The sequence below is a fragment of the Glycine max genome, chromosome 15 (genome assembly GCF_000004515.6).
Source record: "Glycine max cultivar Williams 82 chromosome 15, Glycine_max_v4.0, whole genome shotgun sequence".
Lineage (NCBI taxonomy): Eukaryota > Viridiplantae > Streptophyta > Magnoliopsida > Fabales > Fabaceae > Glycine > Glycine max.
The window spans coordinates 16,997,085-17,008,151 of record NC_038251.2 but is presented as its reverse complement, the minus strand read 5'-3'; the positions used below and the strand labels follow the sequence as shown (position 1 = coordinate 17,008,151).

General features: G+C 32.7%; 1 pseudogene; it reads right to left on the bottom strand.

Annotated features, from left to right (window-relative positions):
• Positions 1-292: 292 nt before the first annotated feature.
• LOC100784288 (subtilisin-like protease SBT1.8) lies at positions 293-2,724 on the bottom strand (annotated as a pseudogene).
• Positions 2,725-11,067: the final 8,343 nt, after the last annotated feature.

Genomic DNA, 11,067 nt, shown 5'->3' with positions numbered 1-11,067 from the left:
ATCTCATTCTTAAGGATAATTAGCGTAGCCAGTCGTTTATACATACAATCAACCCCTTGTTTTGTAACATTAGTTTTTACTGGGTACATACAACTAAACAAACAAAACGAGCATCTCTTCTCGCTCCTTCTTCTCAATCTCTCCTCTCTTTTTTTCTCCAATTCTCACAAGAAAAAAGAAATACACAACCTTCTAAATTGTCCAACTAAATAATGTTATAGTGTTGGCTGACATCAACAAAAGCCTCAATCAGTTCCAACAGTGGCTGTGCAGAAAAAACCCACAAACAAACTCACAACAAAGTCCAAGAAAAAGCAACTGGGCTCCTAACTTGGTGTTGCGCATTGCTCCACATAATGCTTCCAAAACCATACCTAGTGGAATCCCCCACACCTCTCTTGGACACAAAGGTTACCGTGTACCTTTGCCTTTCCCCTACTTTTTCAAATACAAGTCTGGTAGGCTTGATCTTTATTGTCATCGTGGATGGTGCATCCACGGTGACATTATAGATCGAGCCCGTTTCACCCACATTGATCAAGACGCGCGTGTATCTCACAACCCTCTTACCACCAAAGAGGATCGAGAAGGAAGGGTAATTCAATTGGCCAGGGTCAGAGAACTTCTTGGTGCAATTAACACCATGTCGCTTAGTAATGAGTTGTATGTGTTCAGGGGTGTACTCCAAAGGAACATAGGAACTTAACGTAGTCCCATGCTGTGGCATCGTAGACAAGCCCAGGAGAAAGTGCTTTGTGTGGGTTCATGTGGCATGCACCGTGAGCCCATGGGTTGGAAAATGCACCCCCCGCCGCGTCACGGAGTGGGAACTTGGTGTTGTCGTGTACATAGGCAGTGGTCATGAGTGCTGATTTTATCGCACTGGGGCTCCATCCTGGATGTGCTGCTTTTAACAATGCAACCAACCCACTTATGTGTGGACAAGACATTGACGTACCTGTAACAAAACAAATTCACATGTATGTGACACGAGTTATTACACTAGTTAAAATAAATAAATAATTTCATTAAGGTTGATGGATACACAACATTGAAAGAGAAACAAAATATGCTACCTGACATAATGTTAAACTGGGTTTTCCGTGTGTCATCGGACAACCCGAAGGGCCCAATAGCTTCGGACCACCCAGCCAAGATGTTAACCCCAGGCCCAATAACGTTCGGTTTCAGAATCTGTCTAGTAACCATATTGGGCCCTCTAGAACTAAAGGCTGCCACTACCGGTGAAGGTCTAACGTTCAAAACCGTTCCTCGAAAACTGAGAACCGTCGTTGGATTAGGATCAGATGAAGCATAGGCTCTGATCTAGTCCCCCACGATCCTCCCCACCGCCACAGCTGGTAGCAGGTGACTATCCGCAACTAACTCCTCCCCACTCGTTGTTGTGTTGGCCAGAATCATCCCAACACCACCAGCATCACACACCACCTTACCCTTCCCCATGTGCGCATTGATTCCACGGTCACAAACAACCACCTTCCCACGAACCAGACCCGGTTCAAGCGAACCGGGCAAGCAAATGCTACTGGATTGGTTCAAGCCTTTGTTATAAACCAAACCAACTGGTTCATTCCCCATTCCTTTTCCATTGTAGAGCGAAACACCGAAGAATCTTTTTTTATTACCAAGAGAAGCGTAGGCAAGGAAATCACGATCTAGGGTTCCTGCACCAACCGTCATTATCCACGGCGCCATGTTGGCAAGCGAGGCCTTCTGGGGCCCACTGTTCCCAGCGGAGCAGGAAACAAATATCCCTCTTTCGACAGCGGCAAAAGCGCCGACGATGATAGTGTCGCGGAAGTATGGCGCGGAGCCGTCGCCGAGGGAGAGCGAGAGGACGTCGACGCCATCCTCGATCGCGCGATCCATTTCGGCAAGAATGTCGGAGGCGAAGCAGCCGTCGGTCCAGCAGACCTTATAAGCAGCCACATGTGCGGTGGGCGCCATCCCACGTGCGGTCCCGCTCGCGTACCCTAACAGGCTCGCGTTCGTTACGTGCGACCCCGCCGTGGTGCTCGAGGTGTAGGTCTCATGCCCGTCCCTGTCACGTGCCGACACCGGTTCCTTCTCTCTAACCTCAATCCCCGAGGCCATGTGGAACCCTCTAGAGAAGCTTCTCGCGCCAATGAGTTTCTTGTTGCACATTTTTGTGGAGAAATCTGGACCGGTCTCGCACTCCCCGCGCCACCGCGCCAGAATCTCTGGCATTCCAGCGTCGTCGAAGCTCGATGACTCCGGCCACACTCCGGTGTCGAGCACACCAATGATAACATCATGTGACGCTTGGTTGAGATCTTGAGCTGTATGTCCCTCCCACAACTTTGTCTCCTTCTCCAACCCTAGAAACTCAGGGGTGCGCGTGGTGTGCAACTGGTACACCGTGTCCTCGTACACTTTGAGAACATCCTCGGATTTGAGAAGCTCTTCGACCTGTTCGTCATTAAGCGACGCGGCGAAACCCTTGTAGGCGGTTGTGTATGAATAGAGTAACGGATTGGATTTTGAATCTGAATCTGTTGTGGTGAGAGTAAGAGATTGGAGGAGAGTGGTGTTGTACCAGTCACTGTGTGTGGGGTAAACTGAAGATTTTTTGTGGTGTTTCATGTGAACTATGTAGGTTTTTTTCGCTGATGATGTTAAGAAGCAGCATTGTGTGAGAAAGAAGAAGAAGAAAAAAAAAATGAAGGTAGAAAGGGAAGCCATCATTTCATGGAGGTGAGTTTCTTTCTTTCTTTGTTTTTTAATGGATCTTTGTGAATATGGTATGGAGAAGGAGAAAAGAGGGGTGCATGTCGGGTTTATAATGACGGTGAAGTTGTTTAATGGGACTCTCTATTTGGTTTATGCTTAATGTCTATCAGAAAAAGTTGTGTTTAACTAAAAGTTATAACTCAATTTTTTAACTATATATATTAATAATTTAGTTTGCTCAATACATAAGAATGAATATATTTTTATATAATTAAAATTTTTAACAAATAGATTTAAATATATAAACAATGCTATAAATTGTTTTTCTTAACCATCTTTTTCAAAAATAAAAATTTAATTTAAAAATATAGAATAAAAATAAGAAATGCAGAAAATTTTCCAAAATTATTTCCATTAACAAAAACTCCTAAAAAGAATAACTATTAAAAAACAATCATTTCAGTAACTTAATCAGTTTATTTGATTCAGGTTTATTTTTGTTATTTAAGTTTCATTAGATATAATAAAATAACTCCACCAATAAAAGAGATAATAAATTTTTTTAATAACATTAGCTTCAGGTAATGATATTTATATCGGTTTCAAACTCGGTTTCCCACTTTACTAGACTCTCTGTATGAGATTATTTAATTTATAAAATATATTTGAATATAAAAGTTCAAATGTGTATTAGTATGATAAATATGTAAGTTTAGCATAAAAAGTTATTTTGTGCCACATGTTTCATTTTTTATTTATGTCTATTGTCTCTTACTAATTTTTATATACAACCTATGCATATTTTTACTAAATAAACCACTTCAATTGACTATAATAATTGATATATTTCTTTCTTCAATCATAATTTCATTAAAAAAAACTGACAATTCACATTAATAATTTAAAAATATTATTTACAATAATTGTTTATAACAAACTATGAATTGACTAAAAAATTATTTTTTACATATTTTTTAGATGTTGAAATCAAATTTTCATCAATAACTATATATAATGAAGATAAGGTTTTGGTAAACACATGTTTTTGTCCCATTTTATCCTTGTAACTATGTTGGTAGATTTGGGGGGGAAAAGTATGAGATATTTGCCTTTATCAAAAGATAAAACAAGTGTCTAGTGAAGACAAGCCCTAAATAGCTGGATACGCGTAATGGCAAAGGGTCCACAACTCTACCCTTCTGTGTGGATGAATGAGGATATCAAGGTGGAACTTGCTGATAAGCTTGTTTCGTGTATATTATATTATTTCAACTAGCGAAACCAAATCTTCATCGTGATATGAGCATGGGCACTCAGCAATGTACTCTCTAATTGAATATTTTAATTTCCACCCAGAAAAGAACAGTTATATATATAAGCATTGAAATATTTTACATGGCATAAAGCATAATATGGATGGAAGGAATTATTTTATGTTGGGGGTGAATGAGCAACATCATTAGATATATAAATGTTGAAAGTTGGCTGCATTCTTTTGCAAGTGCTCTCTCTTCTTCTTTACATTAAATTAAGGTTCAAGAATCATGACAAAAGATTTCATCTCATTACAATTATATGAGAATGCAAATGATATGGGGTTTAGTGGAGTTTTAAAGTTCTATTTCAATTTCATGTGAAAAAAACAATTGCACTTCTGTTTTGTTTTCCTTGGCGACAGTAACAACTGTTGGATCAACAATACCATCCATAGATCCACCCAAAAAGTACTCTAGAATCCATATTATCTTCATCAGATCATGTTAAACATATTAGAATTGGACTTTAACTGAAGGTTACGTTTCAGATAAAGAATATTATAATATTTTTGAAAAAGTGACATTAGATCAAACAAAATCTCATGTTTAATTGAAGAAAAAAAATATCTTTTTAAGCAAATACATTAATTTTTAAGAACTGCGTAATTTCTGACATTGGTAGGTAAGAATAAAACTTTTCGTAATTAATATAAGAAAATATTGGAAAAAATATGTCTTTTGAATTGGTCATGACTAAATTGTTGACATATATTTTTAAATTAAATCAGAAGTTAAGAATGTTTTAGATATTTTTTGTATACATAATTTTTTCTCCCATTTACTGTTATAAATAAAAAGGGAATAGAAAATATTGAATTTTCTTTTTTTCCAACTAAAGAAATTATTTTTTATTTTCGTCTCATTTTATTTTCACTTTATTCTTTTCCTTGTTTTTTCCATAAGTTTAATTTCTTCCTATACCTAAAAATATATTGTATTTAAATATAAATGAGGTTGTAAAAAATAGGGAAAAAAATAGAAGAAGGAAATTGAATTTGAATTGTATTTTGAACTCCTTTTTTATGGATAAAAAAAAAACCTTTTACTAGAAGCTCTTTAAAAATGAGTCAATAAAGATGTTTTTGCAACTGAAAACTATGTATCGTTTTATGGATTAAGACTATGCAAAAACATTTTTGTGAAACTATAATTATCGTGGAAAGAAGTGCAAAACAACCAAAACATAAGAGTAGAAGAACAAATTTTGTTCCACCAGAGAATCGCAGAATAGCAAGAAAATGTTCCCTCACGAAAGCTCTCGCTAATAAGATTTACAAAAAATTAGCAACAGATTTATATAAGTAGATAATTAGCTATAAAACGTTTTCGTGTTATTCTCTCACTATTTCCTTGTTATTACCTCACTAATCTATCTTTATTTCCTTGCAAATATATTGTCTAACTATTTCTCGCTAACTTGTCGCCAATTTCTTTTCTTACCTGTTAACTTTTGCTTTCTTCCTCTTTCTTTCTCACACCAAAAAATATAATGTAAGTTTGATGTGATATTCTTTCTCACACCAAAAAATATAATGTAAGTTTGATGTGATATAATAATGTAAGTTTGGTGTGAGAAAAGAAAGAGACTTATGAAATAAAGTGGAATGGGCTTTAAATGAGAGTTTAATAATTATGCATTAATAATATAAAATAAATTCAGATGATCATCACATAAGAAATCATAATTGATATAATTTTTAAAAAGATTATAAAAGTTAATAAAATTATCGCATGTGATGAGTTTGTAATTGAAAAACTATATTTTATATTATCAATTCACAATCTTTCATCTCTTTAAAATAAAGTTATTTGATAGGTAACAAGCAAAAGATATGAGACCTACATTAAAATAAAAAAATTTCCACACAAATTCATTTAACCAATATCACTTGTTAGAATTTTAATTAAAACCAATAAAATACCAAATGAATATTAAAACACATTATATTATATTATCGAGAAAGGTGACCCTACATTTGGAATGAGGGAAAGAGAACAAAGAGAAAAGAAAAAAATTGAAAGGAAAGTGGAAGGAAAAAAAAATAATTTTTGTTTCTATAAGTCAAATTTTCTTTCCTTTTTCTCCTGACTTTGTCTTAATCCAAACAAAAAAAAAGTATCATTATCCATGTTTTCCTTTCTCTCTATTTTCTTTTTTTCTTACCAAACATACCGTTAATGAATATCTATATCCAAATCAGATAAACATAGCATAATCTAACAACAGTCATGACTAATTGATTTAATGACTTTTCTCGATAAAATCAAGTTAATTCTTTTTTGTGGAACCTTTTTTTTCTCTTTAGATGAAAAAAAAAGAGAAACTATTTATTAATTTAGTATATTGGAAACCATAATTGTGCCTCATATTTTAGGGTTTACATTATCTCTTAATGAACCAAACTAATTTTCACTTATTAAACCTATATCAATTTCTATTGGCAATCTAATGTACAACTAAATTTGATCACTTATATTGAATCCATGTAACTCATATTAATTAATTTAAAATTATAAAATTCTTAACAGATTCATGCAATATATATAGGAATGATCAAATTAGATTGGTGTAATTTTGACGATTATTAGATCATTTTATAACTTTCAATTGGATAATAAATTCTTAAAACTCATTATTGGAATAAAGTTTCTTTCATATAGATTACATATAAAAAAAATTATATTAATTTAAAATTATTTGTTATCTCATTTATATAAACAAAATCAACGTCATATAAATATTTTAAAATATATTAAAATATTCATCATTTGATTCTTTGTATTGTTGTTTAATTTTAATAAAATTTGATATAGACGATCTTAATAATATATAAATATAATTTAACGATTAAATTAATAAAAATTATATTATATATCAAGTTATAAAATTAATATAATAATTATCAAAATTATATTAATATAATTTAATTCATTCTTTTATTTATATATATAGTCTCGTCTCTTTTCTTTCCAAGGTAACCAAATAGGGGGATACTGTTAAGGAAGTTGATAGATATTTGTTACATAATCATTGCTGGTGCTGGTATATTTGACAATTATGTAATCTTGCATGTCACCAATCACTCTAAACTTAGAGTCCAAATGCATCATGCAACTTACGCGCAACCGTTGGCACGTAAATTTATTGTTTTTTTTTTCTATGATTGCTTTTGTTTACGTACCTTTCAGTTGTACTTTAAGATGACAATTAGACTTGTTTTTAATGAATATTTTGTAAAAAAAAGTCTATGATAAGGTGAAGAATTTTATTTTTATATATAACGACAAGGTAGAGTTTAAATGTAACCATGTATCTAAATAAATTATGAAGACAGATGGACATAAATATCAACGGATACCTTTTTATATTATTAAGTAATTACTTAATATGCCAAAGTATTTATTAGTTGTATGTTCTTAGGTTTTGAATTTTATAATAAATTAAAGAAGGAAGAGAAAATAGAAATTTTCTAAAATTAGATTATTTAATTAAAAGCTCTCTTTTATATTATACTAGATATACCCGTGCGGATAAATTTGAAGGAAGAATTTTTTATATATACACAAAATAATATTAACGATTTTATAAATTTTCATATTATTAAAAAATTAAAATCAATTGAAACTTCTAAAATATGCAATTTATTATTAATAATAAAATAATAGAATATCTATAAAAAATAATAGAAAATAATTCAATGTGATTGATTTTCAATACAACTATAAAATTAATTTTAATAATATTGTAATTCTAAAGTCAAATAAGTTAATAGTTAATTTTCATAATATTGAGAGAACTTTGAGGTTTTTTGAGAGCTATGAAACTTGGGAAACACAATGAGGATAAATCATGATCGTCATTTCTACCTTATTGATATGTCAAAGCTAATTTCATATACGCTTTCTAGTTTTGTTTTGACCATGAGCGACTAGCACCCTAATCTGATGGTTATGATGTAATTGTCGAATTGTATCCCTTTCTTTGTTCTTAATGAAATTTCTCAGTGCTTTTTATTAATTAATTATTTTCCTTATTCTTATTGTTTAATTAGGAATTGATTAATCTTATGCTTAGTCGAATATACTGTGGTGATCATCTACGTATGTTGGATAGACCTAGGTAGAGAATGTTTTATATCAAATTGTATGATCAAAATGTTTAGATAATCTCTGATAAATTAATTAATCTTTAATTGATTGTCCCTTGTTTTGATTATAATCCTTAACTAGGAACAATATATCTATGATAATTGGAGTATTGGTTCAAGACAACAACATCATTAGACCTTGATCATAGACTTTTGGTTGACTTTGGTATTCAGTAATTAAATGTGATAGGAATTCCATAGGAACTTGAATTGGGGGAAAATTGGTACTAGTGAATCATAATTCTAGGTTGCTTTTAATATCATTCCAATTTCTCTTTTATGTATTTTAGTTGTTTTCTTTTAAGACCAAAATCACAAAAATTCTTTGTTAAGTCAAAAGACATTTGTGTATTAAGACGAATCAGGACCTTTAATTATTTTGATTAGATGTAAACAAATACAAAGGCTAAAAGTTGCGTCTTACACAAAATCTACATCTAATGTTTCATATCTAATGCTTTATTAAAGCATGCCTTGAGAAGTCTGTGTCTGATGTTTTAGATGATAGGCAAATAGGATCATGATCTGATATGACAGTTAAGACGACATTTAATACTTTGTGTTTGAGATCTCTTTTGCAGAAATATTCTCCTAAGATCTATCAAATCCTATGAAGAATAAATGAAGTCAAGGTATGAAATTCCTCAACCACTATCAAAAGAAGAGCTTTGGTGCACAAGACTTGCTTTAACATGAAGGAAGTGACTACCTATTGCAATACTTAACACACAAGCTTCGAAGAGTGGACTCTCTGAAAAAAAGACGTGCATTTAATACAAGCATTAAATGTCCTCATTGACCACATTCATCAAATGAAGATCAAGTGTAAAAATCTACCCATTCCGAGACAACGAAAACTTGAAGATGAGACCTATATAAACCAAAAGCTTTGAAGTATCAATCTTGCGCGAACAACATTAATTATTCTTTTTGCACAAAGCTTTCTGTATATTCTTGTAAAGTTAGATAAAGCTCTTAGAAAACCTTGAACGTATTGAGAGAAAAAACTAAGTGTTGATTGTATATCTGTCTGTAAGACGATTTTAGATTTAGTCTTTGTGCAAACTCAAACTACAAATCTCTTCTGATTTTTTTAGAACCAACAATGGCTTTGTAGGACAAACCATAGTGGGTGTTAATCAAGCTTGGAGTAGAGCTTGATTTGTAGAGCCAAAAGTGATTGTGACACAATACTTGTAACTTGTGAGAAGTTAGTGAAACTTGGTAACTTGCCAAGAACTTAACGTAGTTTTAGTAGTAGAAACGAACTTGTATAACTCTCTGTGTCTAATATTTACTTGTTTTCTTTCTACTTTCAACTGACCTAGAATTTGAATTTGTTTTAGACATTTGAAAACATTTTGTGCTTAACGTGTATGTTTTTCATCGTCTAATTGTGTTTTTCAAAAGATCTGCTATTTGTTTTTGCAAAGTTTCTTCTTCAGACGAAAACCTTGTTTGATTGCAAAAAAGTTTTAAAAATTTATAAAAGCACAATTCGACTCCCTTCCTGTGATATTTGATTTTACATACTTCAATTCCTCATTTTATTAATCCAACTATTTAATTTAATAATTTTGACTAATTGGAAACACAACTAGTCCTTATGATTTGATATCCGGACTTTTAGTCCATTTTTACTATTATGTAGGATACACTTTTCTTCGTACTATTTTTATGCATCACTAATTCAAAGATTCTTAACATGGTCTTGATGGCAAAAATATTTCTTCCACTAACTTCCCCAAAGAATATAGTATCATCAACATATTGAAGTATGTTAACCTCACAAATTTTATCACCAACCTTATATCCTCCAAACAAGTTTTTGCCTTTGTTTCCCTCATTCGTCCACTCAACCTTTCACCCATCACCAAAAAAAAGGAAAGGAGCTAAAGGATTGGCTGGACGAAGTCCTTTACAACACTTAAACTCTTGAGATGAGCTATCATTTACCAACACTAAATCCCAAGAGGATTCAAGACAACCCTTGATCCATTTGATCTAAGAATAATTAAATCCAAACCTATTTAGCATATATAGAAGGAATTCCCATGACAAGGAATCATATGCCTTTTCAAAATATACTTTGAAAAAAAAGACATTTTTTCTCTATGGGCTTCCTCCAACACCTCATTAGCCACCACCACACTACGAAGTAATTGCCTCCCTTCAATAAAGGCACTTTGACAATTGTCAATAACCTTTCCAAAGACCTTTTTCATCCTATTAGCCAACAATTTCACCAAAATTTTGTATAAGCCTCCCATCAAGAAAATACGTCTATATTGGCAAGTCTTGGGGATTCTCACACAATGCAATCAAAGCAATAAAAGATGAGTTGGTACCTTTAGGAAGAACTCCATCTCTATGAAATTCCTCGACAAATCTCATAATGTCACATTTCATCAAGTCCTAAAACTCCTTCATAAAACAAAAATTGAATCCATCCAAGTTGGGGGTCTTTGAGCTTTCGCAACCCCAAATAGCTCCCTTCACTTCTTCGTCTTCAAAATCCGCTACAAGCATGTCACTATCTTCACTAGAAATACTTTGGAAGTGGACATCGCCAAGCTTTGATCTTCTCAACAAATTTTCCTTGAATCTATTTTCAAAGAACTTCTTTACTTCCCCCTTTACCACCATAGGCTCCTCCACCTAATAAGGCAAATACCATCCACAAAAACACCTTTCAAAGAATTTTGTCTTCTTCTCCAATTAATGATGGAGTGAAAGAAATGAGTTACAATCACCCTCCTTGATCCATCTTTCTCTAGACTTTTGCAATAATAATGACTCATTGAATTTGACCACTTCCCAAAACTCTTCTTGAAGTTGAAGACGCTTTTGGAAATCAATTTCATTAAGGCTACCACTTTCCTCCAAAACAT